This window comes from Corvus brachyrhynchos, unplaced genomic scaffold (genome assembly GCF_000691975.1).
Source record: "Corvus brachyrhynchos isolate BGI_N302 unplaced genomic scaffold, ASM69197v1 scaffold331, whole genome shotgun sequence".
Lineage (NCBI taxonomy): Eukaryota > Metazoa > Chordata > Aves > Passeriformes > Corvidae > Corvus > Corvus brachyrhynchos.
Window position 1 is genome coordinate 5,852,416 of NW_008237229.1, and position 20,143 is coordinate 5,872,558.

Genomic DNA, 20,143 nt, shown 5'->3' on the forward strand with positions numbered 1-20,143 from the left:
ATGTCTTGAAGGTAAACTTATAAGAAAACGAAGGAAGGAAGGAATTCTAAAAGAAAACTCTTTTGAAGTTACTTTGCAACCAGTTCACTTGAAGATTGAATGCTTAAAAAATGACTGATATAAAACTGATAATGATAGGGATAGTATTAAAGAAAACAGCTGTAGTAAAGGCCTGTCTTGAGGACTCTCAAGCCCAGAAAAGTATTTGTAGTGGGAATTCTGGAAGGTGGATGGTTAATGGAGAGTTGCTGTAAATGAAATACAACAACTGTACTAGTAATGCTTGTATTCAAGAGACATAAAAAAATCTTTTCAGAAAACAAAAAAGCCCCAACCAACAAAAAAACCGACCAACAAAAAGTGCTGCAGAGAATTTGTACCCTCTCTTTCATTTTCAAATTTCTATTATTTCATTACAAAAATTGGCTAGAACCTAAATTAATGAATTCCATAATTAATCTCTTATAATTTAAAAATAAGCTCAAAGAAACCACATAAGACATACATTTAATCTTTCTTTGCATTAGGAAGTGTTTCCTCTTTCTGATTTAAGAGGAAGAGAGTTATAGTAAATATTCCAAAGGAAGTTATGGAAAGGGTTAACTTTTTCCTTTGCTTCAAATGACTTCAGATGTGCAAAATTCAGTTTGGTACTTCTGAAATAAAACAATCTGAGAGGCCAAAGGCCTTAGCAAAGTGGGAAGAGGTTTGCTTGAGACTTTATGAATTACACTGCAGACACAGAAAATTATATAGCCTCTTTTATAAACTGTGGCTAATCAGGACAAAGGGGCCTCACTTCTACAACACACAGACTCTGTGATAAGAAACATGATGTATAAATCATATTGTATGTATATATATATATATTTTTTTTTTTTTACTGTGTTCCACACCCCCCCCTCCCCCCCCCAGGTTTAGGGCATTTTAGGGTTTTTTGGGAGGACATTTACTGACAAAAACCTCTCATACTAAAGTAACACTTTGAAACTATTTGAAAATATTAAGAAGAGAATTATTGGTGTCATCTATATGAGGAAAAGTGTACACCATATATTCAAGTATTCATTCCTTTAAATTAAACTAGGAAGATTATATTCTTTCGCCAATAAACATGGCAAGAAAGAAATTCTTCATAACAAATGTCAGTTTTCTAGTTTCCCTTTAAACTGATCTATGCTTGGAAAAATTTCTGGTCTAATATCAGAACCTAAATAGAACAAAATAGGCTGGAGTCATCTTAAAAATTTTGGATTTAAGTGTATGTCCTGTCAAATGTAATTAAGAAAAAGAAGATTCTTGTCAGACTATAAATTATTTTTTTGTCCTGCAGAAGTGATGCTAAGGACACAACTGGAAACATTGTTTAGACCATAGGTAATTCTGCAGAATTATTTGAATAAAGTTATATCAATGCAAAATAGAGCATCAAACAGAGGGGAACACTAGAACAAAAAGCACAGTAAATAAGGATGGGCCATCAAATTTGCATGTTTAAACACAGTACGAAATCCTGTAAGTAAACTTTTAGGAGAAAGAAGAAATACCTTCATCTTCCCCAAGTTGAGACAGCTATAAATATCTCATTGACTCTAGCATAGATCAAAGATTCATTGAAACTTAACAGGAATTAAAAGGATAAATGCGAAGAAATCCAGATGCCTGTCTTCTCCTTTTGCTATCTTTCCCAAACTTTCCCTAAGACTTAAGCTGTTTGAGACCTTGTAAGACATACAGCATAGCTAATTAAAGGGGAGTGTGATAACACCCAGCTGTTAACACCTCAGTTCCTGCATGTTATAAGAAATTATATTCTGATGAGAACTCTATCTGGACTGGCATTGCCTTTTCAGCTGATATGGGCTGGAGTCCTGAAAGTAAAGCATCAGACGCAAGCTGGGCTACAGCACATTTTAAACAGCAACAGAGAGGGCTCACTGCTCTTCAGCTGAAATATTTATGATGGAGAAAAAATGGGGAAAAAATTTAGATTATGTATGTCTAAATCATGGTATTTGCATTTCCCACACCTGAAGGTGAGGTTATAACTTAAGATTTTATTAACTTTTTTATTAATTTAGTAAAAGAAGAGTAAGGCATAGTTAGTTTTGGTGAGTTAGCAGCTTTGGTGATTGATATAGATAGAAAGATGTGTGGATGATTTACTACTGAGGTAGGAGGTGACTGGATTTTTAATGAGGTATTAAACATTGCAATGTGAAAAATTGGTAACTTAGGCTAGGTTAATAAAGTTGCTTTGACACCTATTTTTGATAAGGTGCTTTATAAGAATAAGTCATTTTGACTTTAAAATCTCTCATGTGTATTTGTAAGACTATGTTAGCCTTAAATCCATTCTCATGCTATGATCTAAATACAAATGGGGTTGTGCTGAATCAGTAAAACATTGTTCTTTAGATTTGTTTTTCAACAAATATTTTAACTGACATATTAATGCCCAACATATGTCATGTTTGTCATGCAGGAAACACAAACATGACAGTACTTATTTGTTCTGCTGTTCATCATGACTTTGAATTTCAGCAGCAAAGGTAGTTGACATATTTTTCTTTTGGTTTATTACTTTTTATTTGAGCCTCCATAGAGATGAACTAAAAAATTAGTAAAAAATAGATTTGATCACTGAAAAATTTAAATGGAATCTGATTTTTCATATATGGCTTTTGAATAACATTTTACTGCAACAAATAACTCTAACAAAGTTAACATATTTTCATACATATGTTTTTAGTTCCATAAGTTTCCAGTACTTGCTAGAGAAAACACTCCCTTTTCCCTTAGAAATGTACATTAGTCAGGCAGAAAAAACATATAGAATGGGTTATTTAACTGAAAAAAGCAAACAACATTACTGACAAAGTAGTTAACAATAAAATTTAGGCAGAATTCATAGTATTGAGGTGTGTACTGAACTTGATTTTTCCACCTTTGCTATCAGATTTTGTATTTTTTCTTTATAATTAGCCACTAAACTTGATATGTTCCTCTGTTCAGATCCATTTTTAGCTGATTAAAGAATTCTGTAACTTGATCTGTGACCCAGGAGAAAACTAACTTTAATTTTGGAGGATAATGGACTTAGAAATATAAATCTGAAACTAGGGTATATGAGGAACATATAAACCAAAAAAAATGAGACATCAGGCCTGTTTGTTCCCTAAAGAAGGGACTAAAGAGTACAGAAGCAGCACTATGGCTATTAAAACACAATAAAGGAAATCTAGTAACAAACTGCTCTTTTTTTCTCCTAGGTCCATCGTTTTTCTACAGATTATTTCTTCTTCCAATAATTCCCTTCAGGAAGCTGAAGGACAAAGGGCACTGAATTAACTGATAAGTTCTACAAGTTGTACATTGCTCTTAATATGTAAGTGCCATGTATCTTAACCTCACCTTTCTTTTATACATGTATTTTGAGAAACTTATTAATCTTCCTCATCTTTTATAGTCCTGATGTCTTTCCTTTTCTGTTGAAAAGGAATTTGATGCATCCCATCATGGCAGAAGACTAAAAGAATAGACTGGTAAGCACTCCTCAGGATGGGTATTTTTTTTGCTCTCTATACTTTGACATTTTGCAAAATCACCCGATAAATGAAGAAGTCTGAGCTAACTGTGAATGCTACATCGCTCCCAGGAGCAGGACTAGCTTCTCTCTTCCTCCATATTTCCATTGCAGAAAAGGTCTATGACAATCGTAGACATAGTATTTAGTTGAAAAAAAATGGGAAGAACTATCACCTAACGGGCAAATTTTAGCAAAAAAAAAGAAAAGAAACAGTAGATGGAATGTAGATGATGTAGTGTCCTTGAGAAGTAGATAGGATAGATAGAAAGGCAACAGTGTGAAATGTACAGCTTGGGTGATAAAAAAGAAAATGGGAACTCTTAATTACATATGGTACAGGAAAAAAATACTGAAAACTGATAAGCAGTTCCAGCTTCCTCCAGCTGGTTCCTGTACTCTGTCATTTATACTTCAATGGTATTAAATGGGTGAGAGAAAGGGAAATTCCACTCTTGTTTTGTGTCTCTTTTATTTCTTTATCTGATTCTCTGTTCCCCTCTGACAGTGCGATAGACAGGGTTTCAGATTTGCAATATGCCTCATCTGACACAACAGAGCATGTTGGCTCTTTGGGGTCAGTCTCCACTTGAAGTTGGCCAGGAAGGCTGGAGTTTAATCTTTTGCCCAGTTGTTCATTCTAGTCTCTCCTTAGGTAAGAGGCTGTCTACTCATTTACTTTGTGGAGAAGTAATTTACCTTCTACAGCTATATAAATGTCTTTTCTTTTTACACTGAGAATGATCCCTACGTAACTGTTTAGTAAAAACTCCTGGCTATAAAGTGTTAAGCTCCTGCCCATACAGTTTTGGTGACAACTAAACATTCTTCAATGTATAATGTTGTCTTCTACTGGACCATGTAGCAGAAGGGGCTGATTAAAGTCTCAAAGCTGAGACCACTCATGACAGTTAATAATTCCTTGGAGGGGACTAAAGGTCAATTTCTTTTACATAATCTCTCTGTAAGAGGTTGCCTTTGTTTTATGTATACACTAAGCTCATGGTAGTTGACTAGGGTCAGCAAGGCATATTTTAATAGCAATAACTATTTAATGTGCTTTTAAAAATGTTCATATTGTAGTGCTTCTGTTCAGATGGATGTGGTATTTTATACAAAAGGGAAGAAAGATGTAAGATAGTGACCTTATAAGGAGTGTCAGAAATAATATTTGGGAGCTAATAGTTTCACATGAGGATTTCAATAACTTACTAGATATGCAACAAAAAAAAAAAGAAAATACTAAGAAGTTGCTAACTAAATGAACACTAGCATGTTTAGGTCATCTTGCTGAGAAGATAAAAGGAGGATTTCATATAATAATAAATAATATTTCACTACTATTGATGGTTAATAGTAATTTGTAATTGTTCAGGCACTTTTTGCCCTTGGTGAAGCTTTATATAATTATATATTACCATACTAAATATATCTTCAAAACACATTCTTGAGTTTCTATTGCAATGCTATATTGGAAGTTTAAAGTGGTAACTAATCTGAAATGTTTTCATGACATTAATGTTACTTTCAGAAGTCTTATAAATTTAATGTTTAGGCACCATTCGAGAAAACAAACAATGTTTTTTATCTTTAGCCCAGTTGAGATGACAAGGTTTACTTCTCTTCCCTGTGCTAGTAAAACATAAATACTGCATGATACATTTTTTGTGCAATAGCTGAACTTGCTTCATTGTGCAGATAATATTGTTGGTCTTCTCTTAAACAAAAAGTTGAATGCCTTGGGATTCTTTTTTATAACAAGTGATAAAAATTCTCAGTTTTAAAATCCATACTCCAGAAATCCTAATATAAAAATATAAGGTACTTATAAACCCAGGCAAAATTCTGTTACAGCTTTCTGTGTTTACCAGTCCTGTGTAAAGAATTCTTCATATTCTGCTCTGTCTATAGAAAGACAGACACAAGTCTCACTGGACGAATATAGATGGTTGCTTAGAAAATGTTCTGGAAACTGAACCTTAATTATGAAACAGGTGGTAAAGAAAGTGAACAATCTGCTAAGTTAATTTCTGGATAAACAGGGGATGGCAGCTGGACTTTCTATTGACATATAAAGACTTTTTTGTTTTATCTGGTTTCATACTTGTAACCTGGAGATGTGGTAATATTTCCTTATGGAAATTCTTATAAAATAACACCAGACAGAACTACTGTGATCTCATTGATCTGCAAAACACATACTATGAGATTCTTCTAAATGTCTGCATAAGCTTCAATAATTTCAGACAAGCAAATATTCAAAAATATCCAGTCTTGATTTTAAAAATGTCAGCTTGGCATAATCCTTTATAAATTCCAAAGTAAATTCTAGTAAGTGTGTCATAAGTATCCTAACCTTTATAATTCCCATATATTTTTTGCTTTGACACTGTGTTCTCTAAGCCTGTGTTTGCCTACATAAAATATGCAAAGCAATTCCAGTGTACTCCTTTGTTATCTATATCAAAAATGTTGTAAGATTAAATCTTCATTATTAATTTTTATGTAACCAAACTTGCTAACAAAAGTAAAGAAACTGCAGTGATTCTGTGAAATATATGCGCTGAAAGGATTATAACCAGGGGTTTTTTTGTAATTCACTTGATGCGTGGTAAGTCATGTAGTACAATGATGGTGTCCGAAAGGCATTGTCTGGGCAGACAGAAGCCCAAGTACTATTGATTTTACCTTTTTCATTATTCAATTTGTTGGGTTTTTTCTTAGTCTTCTCGAATTAAATTAATCTAACAAGTGTAGATTTGGTCAAATAGCATTAATTGCATCCTCCTTCAGCTCTCAGCTAAACATCTGCATAATACTGCCATAATCTAATTGTTCACAAATATTATTTACCCCTTCCAAAAAGACAGAACTATATTATGATTTTTTTATCTTCTATTTTCAAGGGGTTTTTTCCCCTCCCCATTCATGCTTCTTCAGGATTCTGCAGTTTTATAAAATTGCCATTAATGCTTCATGAAAATGGTTCACGGTTAACAATGTGGGATACCTTGGGAAAACTTGGCTAAGGGCTTATATTCTTTATCTTCTGCCAATGATAGTATCAAAAGGTAAGGCAACTTCTTAGTTGGAGAGAAGTAAGTGGAGTCAAGAAAATGTGTAGAACTCAGAAAGACTGTGCAAAAATGTGCCCTTGAAAACAGAACTTCACTGGATTGATGCAGAAAAGCAATTTTTTCAACCAGAGAGAGGACTAATATCATCAGAGGAAGAAATAGCGTCTTCATCAATCTCGATTTAATATCAAAACATGATTTTGATTTAATATTAAAGAGGTAAATAAGCTGTTTCTGAAACAATTCACTGTATATCAGTCCACAAATAAAACTTCATTTTTCAAGTAATGATTTATACCTTACTATTGTTAATAGCTACTGTACTAATTATTAAAATATTTATAACCCAGAACAGTGTTGCAACTCATTATATTATGGCACAAATGGCCTATTACTGCAGACTTTACTTTTTCAGTTGATCAATTCCAATCTGTTAAAATAACACTATTTTTTGTACACAATGTGTAAGTCAAGGCAGATGTTGCTAGAATTTTGTCAATGAGTCATGCTCTCACATACCCCCAGGTCCTTAGTAAAAGCACTGGCAATATGGTATAGTGCAAGGCAATCTGCAATGAGTTAAGATATTGGCTCAATTCCTGCCTCAGAAAGTTTATTCTGCTTGACTGAAAATGAATACCATTAGATTCAAGCCTCAGCCTCTTCTTCCAAGCAGCATGGACAGCTGGTACTTGCAGTGATTAAGAATCATCTGACCTGTGGTTATGACAAGCTGGAAAAATGTCTCTAGTTTGGCTGCTCAGCTTCGTTATCAGCGAATGCCATGAAATGATACTTTATTTATTAACAAAGACAACTCCCTTCAACAGTGCTATCGATCATCCTAATTTATCCAACATATCTAATACTACACTGCTATTCACTGTAAGTAACTAAAGATAAATTACTTCTGTTGCAAAGCAAAACTATACTTTGTCATCTCCTTACTCCCTAGGCATGTATTAAGTGGAGAGAAAAAAAGGTCTTCGGGAAACAGATTAGAGATATAATCAGAGCAGGAAGAAGCAAAAGCAAAAAACAGTGGTCTAATTATTTTTAACTGTAAAAGGCTATCTTTATTAAATAAAACACATGGTATGAGTGTAGTGACTGACACTACTATAAGTTCCAAAAGATGTAAGCATGTGTTTTGTAGAATTTTAAACATTAATCCTGCTATTCAGTTCTGTTGATTAGGGAAAAAACTTTTATTTCCAACAGCAGTATTGATGACTAAAATCTATAAAAAATATGTTTGGTAGGACCTCTGATAGAACACAAAACCTATCTTGACACATTCTCAGTGTGCTTTGATTTAACTCTTTTAACAGTATGAAATTATTATTAACTATGATATAGTACTTGAGTTGCTTTGCCATTTCAACAGAAGTAAAAACTCAGTTGAAGCTGGTCACATGATGACTAAATTAAGTGTATCTAATGACAGTGTCAAAGACGTGTGACATTGCATAAAAAAATGTGTTCAGTTGCTTACAACTTCTTCAATCATCATCTATATTTAAGTGATTAGATATTTGTCTCAGAGAAATCTTTTTATCATATCTAGTATCTGCTCTTTTTGGGTAGACTTCAGCCATATGTGAAAGAAAGGCTGAGAAAAGATGCCTTTTGTCAATATTATAAAGTTCCAGAAGCTTTCACTGGATAGTGCTAACACGTACATCCTTTGGGGCATGAAACTATCCTTTGTGACAGATTTGGTTTGCTGACATCTATGGTAACATCTGACCATATGGTGCCAGGTTCCACCTTTTGAACAATTCCCCTCTGCATACTTGAGCGGCAGTTTCTTAGTCTCTTATATTCCCTTAAGACCCCGTTCACACCTCATGTGCTCCAGTTTCTGACCTGAGTTGGATCCAGCTACCAGAAGAAATACTGTTTCACTATTTGATAGTAGGAACTATTGAAAGAGTAAGCTACCAGAGCCAAGTTTAAGAAGTACAGGAGATGGACATGTTTGTTCTTAACTATTATGGGCCACAAAAAATGAAATAAAAAACCTTTGGTTAGAGATTTTGATAATGAAATGGGGTCTGATAAGCATAGCACAAGGAATTTGACAGAACTTTTGGAACTGTCTGGCAAAAAACCCAACAAAATGTAGATTAGGAGTGTGTTTGGGCCTGCAAAACACAGCAAGAAATATTTACTGACTTGGCCAGAAGTAAGGGGAATGTGGAGCTGGAGGTTATGAAGAAACTGGAAATCTTTTGTCAAGGAAGAAGAAAGCGTACCCAACAGTCATTTTTTAATCTCTCTTTGCTCTATGTCCTGGTTTCCTCTTGGTCATATTGCATGAGTGCATACTAATTGCTTGCATCTCAAGTGAAATCACTAGTTTCTTCCCAGACATAAGGGGAATACCTTTCTTCTAGGATCTACTCTAGTCACTGTATGTCAGAATGATCTTGTGACAAGCTTAGTCATCCAACATAATCCATCTTGCTCTGCACCCTAACAGACCTCCGTGTATGCCCGGGTTATGCCTGAGAACAAGAAAGGAACACCTGCAGCCATGCTAATAAAAGGAACTCTGTCAGGCAGCATCACAGCTGCATTACTATTTCAGGTCCTCTAAATTGAAGATCTGCAAATATGTATTAAAATAAAGACCATGATGGCAGCACATAAGAGAGAGAGTATCAGACTGTGTCTGAGCAGCTGATTGCTACGTACCATGAAAGTTCTAGTCAACCCAAACTGTTTTAAGCCCGAATCAGTCTGGAATGACTGAAACGGACTTTCTTCTGCTGTACAGTCCTCAGCTGTATGGTATAACAATCAGCTGATGGAGAAAGCAAGGACAACACCCTGATTTTGGCAAGGAGAGAGAGCAGATGGTATAGAACCTAAAGAGGCTCTCTTCCAGAATATCAGGTTTTGTTCTTCTGTTACTAAAAGTTATTAATACTGAACTGCTTTACTTTCCTTACTTATATCTGTGTATTATATTGTGAGATATTTAAAACTCCGCTGGAAACAGTCCTGAGAAACCTGCTCTAGCTGACCCTATGTAAACAAGGGAGTTGGACTTGAGGATGTCAAGAGGTCCTTCATGGACTCAACATTTCTGTGATTCTGTGGTTTCTCAATCTATCTTTGCACCCTACTCTGCATGAACTATGACAACAAGCCTTTTCAGTCTCAAAAAAGTGTTGGATTTGAGATTTTTGCAACAATTCAACTTCTTACAAGTATAGTTTATTTTGCAATCCAAATACTGCTTTGCTTGTTGAGAAATTTGTAAACAAAATGAGGAAAGGCAGAGATGGAAGAGATATAGAAAATCTTACATATAGACATTTAAATGGTGCTATGTGGAAATAGACTGTCCTTCTAAATGCCATCAAATCTAGTGGTTATGGGAAGGTCATGTTGGTCAAATTTCTTATAGGTCACCACTCTGTCTGTGCTTCCTGAGAGTCTGAGTATTGGATGTATCAAAAGTCTGGGCAGTAAGAGGAAAATGCAATCATCAAGTTTAAAAAAAAAAAAGAAAAAAGAAGGTAAAATCCCATATATTACATGGTATAAAAATATATGTCACAAAGGGAACTCCAAATTATTAAGTGCATCTGACTTTCTCTTCTTTCATGTATAAAGGAAAAATTTGTTTTCCAGGTGTACTGTAAAAAGCAAGTGATTTGTTCATGCCACGGTGTAATATCAGTGATAAATACTGTAGAAGCCCACAAACTAATTAGTTCTGCCTTCAAGGCAGAGTTTGAACAATATTCAGCAAACAAGACATATGACCACACACTGAATAATGAAGATAAAGGTGTTGTGCAGGAACAGTATAGAGTATGAAAGGCACCCTGAATGAGACGACGATGCTCAGAAAACTGTATGAAAGTAAAACATGATTAGACATTGTATGTGTACAGAGGGGCTAAATTAGGACAAAATAAATATTATTTGTGGTAACTTCTGGCTTTTGGGTGGTTTTGCATTGTAGAATTCTTTGCATAAATTTGTGAATGGTATATTTCTAGAGTTTAAGAATTGTATAATTTTGACCACTAGCTGCTGTTAGTGCCCAACATTTAAATTGCAATGTATCTGACAGTATACATTTATTCCTTGGGCTGCTCACACATACTGCTGATTGCCTTCAGGCTAAGGCTTGTAATGAGGTAACCCCAGCAGAGAGGTACTACCTCACTCACCCACATCCTGGGTTTAAGCACATAGATGGGCATAATCATTACACACATATATGCTGACCCACTGATCCCTTTTTGAGAACAGTTGAGCTCCAAAAGAAATTAAAATTGAAACTCTGCAGGTACAGGTTTGGGTTCATAGCAATCTTTATCTACTTGTAAAATGGCATTAGTTAGAGAGTCACCATTTCTCATTCACAGCCACACTGAGCTAAAATCACTGTAAAAGCTAATACTTATTTAAACTCTGGCAGCAGAGTGACTTTTTCAATTGCTTACAACCCTCACATTATACTGAAGAGAAACAGATCTAAGCAGTGTGCCAGAATGAAGAAAGACAGTTCAAATGGCAAAAAAGTGAATCTGCAGTTACAGTCAATTATTTCAGCATGCTGTCTCAGTGGCAATTAAGCCACAACTCTAATGAGCTTGGTGTCAAAACTGGCAATGGCATCCTGATCCTCATAGACACTCTTTAATCTTTATAATATAACCCTTTCCCATTAGCATTTCATTACTGCTTTTTAGGTTTGCACTTGGGAAATACAATGTTCATTTTAGTTTAAAAATTTCTCTATTGAATCATTCTCATCACTAGTCTATCCATGAGAACAAGAAAGAAGTTATATGGGGTCAGAAAAAGGTCCATACAGCAGATCTTCTATCTCCATCAAAAACACGTGGCTAGGAAATAGAAAAGCAACCACATAGCAGTGCATCTCTAGAAGACTCCTGTACCAACTACCAATTCTGAGCTTCTGCAGAAGGTTTCAGGATGGGAGAGGAGGAGAGAAAAGGGTGTTGTGGGTGGGTATATGAGTCCATGATATAATTTCCTTCTGAAAAACCTGGTGAGTGTGACCTTGGAGATGACTCTGTTTTAGGAAGGAGTTTGGACCAGAGACCTCCTGAGCTCACTTCAAGCCTGAACAGTCCTACAGGCCTGAGAACCTGCAGCAAGAAATTTCATGAGTCTGTAATACTCAGTGAAGACATAAAGTTCTTTTATTTTTGAGCCTGACACCTCCTAGCTTTAATTATTGCATTAAAGGAGAGAGTGAATTGTAATTTGCCGTTCAATTTCTGTATGTCTCATTTATTTTATAGATATCTATCATTATCGGTTCAGTAATTTCTTTTTCAGGCTGAAGAATCTACTCTGTTTAATAATTCTTCACGTGAAACTTTTCTATGAGTGCAATTGTCCTTTTCCAATTTTACAACATGCTTTTTTGAGATGGGATGAGTCTGGGAAAAATCTGCTGGGAGTATTCGAAGTGTAATGCACTTTTAATTTATTAAGTAGAAGTGTGATGCTTCCTGTATTGTTCCCTTATTTTGATTCCCTCTAATAATTTTGAATATTCTATTTCCTTTTTTGACAAATACGCACATCTGAATGTGGAATTTATTTCACCTTTTAGTCAGTCAGTATTGTGATGGTCTTCTGCAGTACTTAACAGCTAGTGCTTGTCTTTACTACCCTAAGAAATTTGGTATCAAACAGAAACATCACCATTTCACTCCCTTTCTCTCACCCTGGAATTTTTCACTATATTACATCTAGTTGATTGCACTACAATCCCTGTGAGTGTCTGCTGATAATTTCAACACTATCTGCATCTGGTCATTCTCTATTCTCTGTATTCCCTCTTTATAATTTTTTAATCTGTGTGAATATCGTTTTTCTTATCCCAAAGCAATTTCTTTTCTTTAAAAACATTTGGTGAGAGAGTTTATCATGCACTTTTCTTAACCATATCTACAGAATCCTATATGTCTAAGGGTTTTTATCCTATATGCTATGTTTTTTTAACTGGAGAGGGGAAAAACAAACACACCGAAAAAAACAGGTAACAAACCGAAAAAAACAAGTAACAAACCCCAAAGACACAAAATTGTAGTGCTTTTTTTAAGGTTGGGTTTGTTATGTGTTATGGCTGGCTAGAAAGAGTTGAAGAGCATAACTGATGGTTGCAAATGTCAAGATTTTATTTCTCCTAATTCAAAATTTGCTAAAGCTCATACTAAATCTGTCTCCTGCACTATGAGTATGGGATGACTTTCTGACATTTAGGATTATTTAGAACTATTAAAACACTGCACATGTTTTATTGCTCATTGTTTTATGCATTGTTAATACAGGGAAATAATTATTTTTCATGGTCAAAACTTCAATGATTGTCTCTATACAGGGAATAAACCAAAATTTGAAGTTTACTAATTTGATGATGCAGCCACGCTTTGTTTGGTTACCTCAGGCTTAGGTGAAATTGATAACATTATTTTACATTAAAATTGGAAATGTCTGTAATATCAACTTAAAGAACAGTATTATTATATAATGAATTCTATGAACCTTTAAGAGATTCTTTTATTTTATTTCATTTCCAAGCTGCCTTGTGCTTCATCAGGGCAGTTAAAGAACTTGAGCTGCCTCATTTAGTTACTCCTATTTCACTCTTCGTATACTGTGTTTTCTCTCAAAATATACCACGTTATTGGCATTTGTGTTGTCGTATATATAGTATTTAATCAAATACTTAAAATTTGCAACTAAATGTTCTGTTAAGAAACAATTTCTACTGAATTGTTTTTTTCAATAATAAGCTAGAATCTATTTATACTGAAACATTAGATATTTGCAGTAACTTTATTGTGATTTCTGATTATCTATTAAAGAACTGTAATATAAAGTTAATGTTTATAAAACAAATCCTCTCTAAGCACATATACTGGGGTTGCATAGCAAGGTTCTGGCAGCAGGAGGTCCAGGGCAGCCTCTGTGAGGAGAGGTCAGGGTGGCTTTGCACTGCATGCAGTCACTTCCAGCCATCCAACCCACCCACTGCAGGGCACAGTTGATCTCCCTGGCCATGAATGAGGTGCCTCTGGCTTCCAAAAAATGTGATGTATGGACTACAAAAAATTGATGCTGATGAGTTAGTCCAAGTTCATTATTATACAAGTTATTCACCTTGCGCCAATAAAAAAAATTGATGGCTGAATAACAAAAATGGTAGCTGGGACCATCATTATAATGGCAGTGAAGCACTTCTTGTGTACTCAAGGGCTATATCAAACATGATTACATTTCAAAGTAGTCAGTTTCCCCCTCTTTGCTCTCAGCCACTTTCTATTTCTCATTTATTTCCAAATTTGGAAACACATCTCAGGAGTGCTTACGACAAACGTAATTAACACCAGTTCACAAATGCTTCTGATTGCACTTAGTCAGACCTGTTATTGCAAGCAGAATTCAGCCAGAGGGTTACAGGTAGCACATACTGCATATGTCATCATATTGCTAAATGCTGATTATACACAAGCTTGGTAAAAGACACCAGTCACAGGGGATAAGTTATTACAGATGGATACTGTAAGATGTTCTGTAAATAGTCTTGGAAGAAGTACTCTCTGGCTATGATGAGCTGTGTATATTTCACCACCCTTACTCTGCCATACTTAGACTTTTAAACCTGTGGTGATTTGTGACTTCTATATCAAGTCTTTAGAGCTAATGTCTCTCAATAATGGCAGGATATTGTCAGAAAAAAACCTTGGGATCAGTATGGTTATTCCTCTGCTAGCATATAGCAGCAGAAGCGTTATATTTAAAGAGGAATGCAACAACACACAGAAGAGTATGGCAATGTCAGAGTTAGAGGTAAGTAACTAACTCTAGTATCTACCTGTAGAAAGTTATTGTGATATCAGATTAAACTAAATAGGAATACCATGCATGGGTTGAACATAGCCACAGCACAGACAGGCAGGAATGATGCACACATCCTGGCCCATGCTAATAGTGGCTGATACAGTTCTGCCTGGCACTGTCAATAGAGGACTGTGATTCAGGCAAACCTGGAACTGATTGCCTGTTTCTTTCCAGCAGGACAGGAGCAGATAAGCCACTGGTATTGAAATAAAAACAATCTATCCACTGGGGAACTAAACTGATAAAACTGTGTATTGCTGCTTATCAGCTAAATGTAAAGCTAAATGTAAATCTAATCCTAGGTATGTAAGTGCTATAGGAACTTAGTACTTGGCCCTTTTAGTTGTTGGAAACACATGGTTTCTATTCACGGAGTCAGTACTGTTTGTTTTTCCCCTCAATTTTGTACATTGTGTATCTATATCTATAGCTATACCTATATCTATCTAGGAACAGTGTATGCATACACATTTTCAGGGAATCATACTGTAAGTGACCACAATAAAATGATGACATTTAACTTCATCAAGAACAGGATGAGAATCTACTTCATGGGCTCGGTCTAACATTTACTCTGTTTGAACTACACGCTTACATTTAATAATTCATTTATTCATGAACAACCAGTAGATAAGCCCTTTATTCTGTGTTTCAATTAAAATAAATAAGTGAGCATATAAAGTGTGTCCTAGAAAACTGAAGACAAATTATTATTATTCTTCCAAAAGAAACTTTGAAGGGCAATGGAAATTGCAAACTTGTACTATTGTGTTTAGAGGATGTACTTGTACAAGGCCTTGAAACTGCATACTTTCAGAAATGGAATTAATAGAATCTTTCATTGTTCCGATTTATTAGTGGGCTGACACTGCAAAATGGTATCTCCTCTATTATTTGTCTTCAACTTGGCCAGAATCCCATCGCGCAATTACATGGGGAGAGAAAGCATTCCCTTCTCATTCCCTTCTGATGTTCTGCCTCCTCCAAGTATCAGTTTTGAATGTGTGTGGTTAAAGCAGTCTAGACAGGTATGTAAGTTGATTGACTGGGTGAATCTAAATTAGAAGGAGAAGATATAAAGATAATAGGTAGAGTCAGAGAAATGGACAGAATGTTATAGTGCATAGAGATGACTATATATAAAAATGCTATGTCTGTAAAGTCCTTTCTGATAATGCCTACAATGAGCTGCAGCAACCAATCTCATAAAAATACTTTCTACCTGCATCTATTCCAGAAATTCTCTCTCTCTTTTAGACTTTGAGAGATGATATGCAAAGGTAACAATTTCAACAGTAGAAATTGAGGTCAGATTGCAAAACTTGAAGCCATGTTTTTGCTTGGTTTCTTGTTCCAGCATACGTTTATAACCCAATAAATAAATAAATAAATAAAAATAAAATTTCACTTACTGTGGAATTTATTATTTTCATAAAGATCTATAAAAGGCGATTATTGCAACTGCTTTTATTAGGTGGGAAATACCAACTTAATAAGCATTATTTATCAATGTTTGCCTTCTGCAAAGTTAGAAAGTGTCCAGTGGAGTGTTTTAGGATGTTGTGAATACATGGAGTGCAGAGACCTACAGAAAGTTTTGTGCTGCATGACACACATCATACTTTTTTTCCTCTAAGCCCTACAAAAAATGAACCCATTGTCCACCCATTTAAAAAAAAAAGGCAGCAAAGCAAAAGAGGGGGGGAAATTCCCATTCTAAGTGTTCTGCCACAGCAAAAGTCTGTGGCAGAGGGCATGCCAGAGTAACTTACCTGGCCACAGTAGGACGGGTTTTATTCTACCTCTGACTTGTAGACAAGTTACAATATTTGGGGCAGTGGTGTCCCAGCTGGCAACAGTCACAGAATGTGGCATGGTGAGAGAGGCAATCATGAATGCTTAGGATGGAGCTCCCAGTCAGCTACATCTTTGAATGATCTGGTACCCCAGCACAGAGTTCCAGTGAGAGTGAGAGGAGAGAGCCTGTCTGAGAGCCATTCAGAGCTCCGAAGCTCTCAGGTGGCCTCAAGACTATTCAGGCTTCATGAAGCAAAGTCTGTTTATTTTTAGATGAAGAAAAGTTTAAGTAGAAGAAAGGAATCCATTTGTGAATCTTGCCATCCACTGAATCATGCAGCCACTTGATTATAGTCAAGCCGTTTTCCCTACTCTGATTTCTTTGTCTATTGCATTTTTTACTATAAAACATTTTCTTTATAGACACTCACAGATACAAAAGATATTGCTGTGAACAAAACCTCTTCTATTTCCTAAAAGCTTTACTGCTCTCTTTCAGCATTAGACATTGTAATCCTTTTTTCTGCTTCACAGTGGGTTGATATGGAAATGGAATTACAAACAGTATTAGAATGTAGACGTGGGCTGAAAAGTTACCCTTTGTTTCCTGAACCAATTGTTGTCTTACCATGCAGTCTTAGGCAGCTCACTTAACTTCATCAGGCCCCAATTCAGCAGAGATGTATAGGCAATACTACACATCTCAAATTGATTTGAAATGTGGTTATACCACATCCCCTCTCTCCTAATCTTCTAAATTAAAATGGAACTATAATTATCCCTCCCCCCCAAAATATTGCACTTTCCTATATGACATTCAAACTCTCCCTGAGAATTCCTAAGGTCTTCTGAATCTCTTATTTATACTTTAGTCACATTGTCTTTGTTCAATACCTTTCTATTTGGTGTATGTTGAATTAAGCAGTATATTATTTGAAAAATATGTCTGTTTCATCACCTAGCATAATAAAAATATTCATCCCAAGTTTTCACATATGATTATCTGTACTCATAAGCCTGGCTAGATCTCAAGTGGGTGGAGGGAAAACCTGCACTCCTCATTACAATTCCATGAAACAAGTTTTGAAATGGCTACCTGAGAATATTGCTTATCTTTATTTTTACTTCCAAGAACCAGTAATATTGAAGGTGTGTAGGATTTGATACAATCAAAAAACATTTAGCTTGGAAAAGACCTTTAAGATCATCAAGTCCAACCACTGACCCAACACCCCCAAATTCACCACTAAACCATGTCCCTAAGTGCCATATCTACACATCTTTTAAATACCTTCAGGGATGGTGACTCAACCCCTTCCCCGGGCAGTCTGTTCCATAGTTTGAGAGGTCACCTAAGAGCTTGGTAAAACAACACAAATGATAAGTAGTATTCTGTCTGTGAGCATGTCTTTAGAGAATACAACTTCTACAGAGCTTTTTTTTTCTTGTAATTAAGTTTAAAAAATAAAACTATAAAATCAGGATAGTTTTCTCAAAATTGAATAATTTAGAGTCCTCCATGAGGTTATTCTGCTTCTTAAGGACTGAGAAACATGTAGTATTTAAGCAGAATAAAATTATATGCACATATGGTTAAGTGAATTTATCTAGCCATAATAGTGTAGTCTTATTTTGCAAAAGTAAATGTGCACATTTAGACCAGAATGATGTCTCTTTTAGTGCAAGGGAAGTATTCCAAAAGGGGTTCTATTCCCCATTTAAGGCTGCTGCACAGGAGGCAGACAACACTGCAAATCCAATAATGATATTGAAATTACTCACACAACCCTACTGGCAAGTGATCCAGAAGGTTTTATTACTTATGTTGATTGTGTTCATGCCTTTTATATCCTTCTGTTAGTAAGTCACCATTTAAAGCAAAATTTTCTCAAAATTGTGACTTTCATGTGTGTACTATGTAGTATCTAGGCTTGAGTCTCAAAGCTGCCAAATTCTCCTTTGTCAACTAATGTAAAATAACCTTGAAACTTTAGACAGCAAAAAAAAAAAGCCCTATTTTTAAAAAAAATCCTCAAATGACAGAGCAGGATGATGCAATTTACAAGAGTTAGAAGTAACAGCTAATCCTTCTGCTCTATATATGTACCAGATCTGGTCACCACTGGATCTCCACTAATCTATATTTGCTGAAGATACAGCCAGATTTTTTGGATATTACACTCTATTAAATTTATTATTCATTAGCTATTACTCTAGAACATAAATTTAAACTAGGAAACATATTTTTCATTTGTAGATTAAACATGATTCAAAAGACATGTATTTAGAAGTCTAACGTATTCCTAATTAATGCCATTTCCATGCTGATGTTGAATTGTTTCCCATTCCCTCACTACATGGTTAATATCAAACTACTTCTCCCTGTCATTACTTGGCAGAATGGTTGGGTTTTTTTCCCCTGAGATTTTACTGGCTTTATTTATTTTGAATTAGGTTTAAGCATTGCAACTCAAAAATATATGAAAGAAATATAAACTAAAACCTGTTACTTTAATTATTCCATTTATACAGTCATGTCATCACTTCCACAATTCTTACCTCAGTTCTCACTATTAACCTTCATAGAAGAGATGAGAAGATTTTCTTATCACCTTGGTAAACCTCTTGTAGAAGTAATTTATATTGTTAACTGATTGAAAATGCAACCTCAAGCAACTATGGAAAGGTGCAGGATTTATTTAGATATATAAAATAAGCTAGTTTTCAGAAGAGGAAATTCCTTCATGGAACTGTTTGCAACTATGCTATTTACACTTCTCTTTATTCTCATTTATTTGCATTGCTGTCAGTGGGCTTTTTTCCATTGACATTCTTCACCTAATTCATGGAGGTGCTGAAGAGCTTCTGCTTAAGGGTTGCAAAAATAAACTCTGCATAATGATGCTTATATTTTATGTCTGTTATAAAACTCTAAACTCGCAAATGGATCCAATAAGCTCTGCTGGACAGCTTTGGTGTATGTCCAGTACATTTTAATGCTATATTAAAAAAATCTCATGTCAGAGTTCTTCAGTTATTTTTCTCCTACATTTCTCATTTGGGCTGAATTGCAATAATATATTTTATCATATTTTCACATAATCCTGCTTACTTCAGAGCTGAGACCAATATCTGTTTTCTTAAACCTTTTGATAGTGCTTTCTGAATGTCTTTTAGAAAATATTTACAGCTACTGCCTTTGAAACACATTCCACAGCTGCCAGCTCTTATGTATGATAAATGGATATTATGATGTTAAGCACTTACTTAAAAGCTCTAAACCTAGGGGCCAATATACTTGACTTTCCTTAAAAGCAGCAGCACTAGACTTCCTAGTCCAGAATGTCCAGCTTATGGTTACTGTAGTTTCAGGGTGAGGGAAGGTGAAATTTCAAATTTGACCAGAAAAAGCATGAAATGATTATCATTGTAAACGTGTTAATTATTACAGGTATATTGTTACTACTGGTGAGAAGAAGATAGAAGAAAAATGGAAATGCATCAGAAGAATGACTTGGAGTAAAAATGAGCATATTTGAGATAAATCTTGATCATAAAACAATTGGTGACTTGCTTAGCTGCATGAGAAAATTAAGTTTCTTTTAAATAGGCACGAAGACTAGTTGAATCAGAAGTTAAAACCAGCCATCACCATGTGTTCAGTTTCATTACTTGGCTTTTGTTTGCTTGTTTGTTTCAGGAAAGCCAAAGAACTCCATCTACACATCAGAGGCTAATTTTGACTATATTGCCCACTTATAGAGAAAATGATATA